The sequence below is a fragment of the Hordeum vulgare genome, chromosome 6H, assembly GCF_904849725.1.
Source record: "Hordeum vulgare subsp. vulgare chromosome 6H, MorexV3_pseudomolecules_assembly, whole genome shotgun sequence".
Taxonomy (NCBI): Eukaryota; Viridiplantae; Streptophyta; class Magnoliopsida; order Poales; family Poaceae; genus Hordeum; species Hordeum vulgare.
Window position 1 is genome coordinate 258,231,995 of NC_058523.1, and position 2,984 is coordinate 258,234,978.

General features: G+C 41.1%; 1 pseudogene; it reads right to left on the reverse strand.

Annotated features, from left to right (window-relative positions):
• The window catches only part of LOC123405369, a 15,263-nt pseudogene extending 12,996 nt beyond the window's left edge, over positions 1-2,267 (reverse strand).
• Between the last annotated feature and the right edge of the window lie 717 nt (positions 2,268-2,984).

Below are 2,984 nucleotides of genomic sequence, written 5' to 3' on the forward strand. Positions count from 1 at the left end.
TCGTCGTCGTCGTCGTCGTTGTCGTTGCTATTCATGTTGTCGATGTTGTCGTCGTTGTTGTTGTTGGTTTCATTGTTGTCGTTGTTCTCATCATTATTGTTGTTGTCGTTGTTGTCGTCGTCATCGTCGTCGTCGTCGTTGTTGTTGTTGTTCTCGTTATTGTTCTCGTTGTTGTTGTTGTTGTTGTTGTTCTCGTTATTGTTCTCGTTGTTGTTGTTGTTGTTGTTGTTGTTGTCATCATCGTCGTTATTTTTTTATTGTTGTTGTCGTTGAGGCCGTTGTTGTCATTGTTGTCGCTGTTGTCGTCGTTGTTGTTGTTGTCGTTGTTGTCGTTGCTCTTGTCATGGTCGTTATTGTTGTTGTTGTTGTTGTTGTTGTTGTTGTTGTTGTTGTTGTTATTGTTGTTGTTATTGTTGTTGTTTTTGTTTTTATTGTAGTAGTAGTAGTTGTTGTTGTTGTTGTTGTTGTTGTTGTTTTAGTTGTTTTTCTTTTTTTGCGGTGGTTGTTGTTGTTGTTGTTGTTGTTTTTGTTGTTTTTGTTGTTGTTGTTGTTGTTGTTGCCGTCGTCGTCTTCGTTTTTTTTGTTGTTGCTGTTATTGTTGTTGTGGTTGTCGTTATTGTCGCTGTTGTCGTTGTTGTCATTGTTGTCTTGCTGTTGTTGCTATCGTTGTTGTCGTTGTTCTTGGCGTTGTTGTTGTCGTTGTTGTCGTCGTCGTCGTCATAACCGTTGTTGTTGTTGTTGTTGTTGTGGTCGTCGTCAAAGTGTTGGTTGTTCTTGTCGTTGTTGTTTTTGTTGTTGTAGTTGTTGCCATAACTATCGTTGTTGTCGTTGTTGTTGTTGTTGTTATCATTGTCGAAGTTGTTCTCGTCATTGTCGTTGTTGTTGTTATTCTCGTCGTCATCGTTGTTGTTGTTGTTGTTTTGGTTGTTGTTATTGTTGTTGTTGTTGTTGTTAATGATGATGATCATGATGTTGTTGTTGTTGTTGTTGTTGTTGTCGTTGTCGTCGTTGTTGTTGTTGTTGTTAGCGTAACTATCGTCGTTGTTGTTGTTGTTATTGTTGTTATCATTGTCGACGTTGTTCTCGTCATTGTCATTGTTGTCGTCGTTCTCGTCGTCATTGTTATTGTTGTTGTTGTTGTTGTCGTTGTTGTCGTTGTTGTCGTTGTTGTAATTGTTGTTGTTGTTGTTGTTGTTGTTGCAGATCTTGTTGTTGTTGTTATCGTTGTCGTCGTCGTCGTGTTTGTTGTTGTTGTTGTTGTTGTTGTTGTTTTTGCTGATGTTGTCGACAACAACAACAACAACAATAAATAATAACAACAACAACAACAACAACAACAACGACAACAACGACAGCAACAACAAGAACAACAACAATGACGACAAAAACAACAACAACAACAACCACAACAACGACAACAACAACAACAACAATAACAATGACGACGAAAACGAAGAGAACAACGACAATGACGAGAACAACGACAACAACGACGACGAGGACGACAACAACAACAACAACAACAACAACAACAACAACAACAACAACAACAATAATAATGACAACAATGACAATAGCTACAGAAACGGCATGTAATTTCCCAAATTTTCTGATTTGCTATGTTAACAGGATCATTTTTTGTCATCATGTAAAATTCTATTCGTTATGCAACTTCGGGCAATTTATTGGAGTGGAGATAATATGACTTCTCCCGTGCCGAATAAAAAGTTCATAATATTTAGAATATTATTTGGAGTTAGCTGATATAGTGTTGCAAATTTGATAAACTCCGAACTTTTTTTAGATCAATTTTCAATGATATTTGTGTGGCGCATTGTATAAGATTTATTTTTAAAATTTGCATTAGGTGAAACTAAGGTTCCTTTAGTGTATATTAGTGGTATATTGTTTTCTGTTTTTAAGTATTTTTGGTGTGTATTTTCAAGTATTTGTTTATCTCGAAAATATAGTTTTATTTTTAGTTTTGTGGCTATTTTGCATTTTGTTAAAAAAAGATTAGATGGCCAGGCCGAGCGAGACTAGCTCAGCCAAGCCAGCATCTAGCGCTAAAGAGCGCCCAACTCGCTAGTCCGACGTGCCCCAGCGCTTTCCCTAGCCGTTGACCGATCCCATGCTAGCAGCTCCCATCGAGCTAACAGAGGGACCGGCCCCAGCGACCGAGCGGCTAGGAGCGCCCTGCTCCTGGTCCCCGTCGTCAGGCGTTGACGATCGTCGGCTCCCACCTTTGACCCCAAGCCGGATCCCATCGCTCCACCTGCCTCGCTAGGGATTTCCTCCCTCAGCTGGACTCGGAGTGCCCGGACTCCTCGCGAGAAGATATATCCCACCAACCGAGACCCGTGTCCAGATTGATTTTTCCCTGCCCCAATTTTGATCTACACAGCACCCCATCTCGCCGAGGAACCCATCGTAGAGCACGCCGGAGCCGCCATCGCCGGAGCACCTCACCGTTCACCGGAGTTCGTCCGCCCGTTCGCTGGAGTTCATCCGTTTTCGCCGGAGTCAGTTGCCAGAGTTGGTCCGAGAGCCACCGGAGAAGCACCACTGGAGGAGCCACACCGAGACCATTTCGTTTTTCCCCGCGGTTCGTGGTGAGCACGTGCACACGATCCGATTCAGCCAATCGTGATGAACTGCTACAGGACGAATTAAATCTGTTTTGGTCTGTTTTTACCTCGGTCAGATTCTTGGTAAGATTTTGAAACTTGTTTAACTCTTTACTCGTAGCTCCGAATCAGGAAATTCTTTTTCCTCTGATCTCGTATTGACGAGTAGAACACGATAGAGATAATAGTTTCAGATTAGCAAGTTTTAAATTTTAGTTGGATCTGATTTAGTTTAAACATACCGGAGGCCATATCCTACAAACCGTTCATCCAATATAATTAATTATTTTTGCTTTATGCTCCCACTAGCATGTAGATAATAAATACCTACTCATATGTTTCTGTTATTTGAGTTTT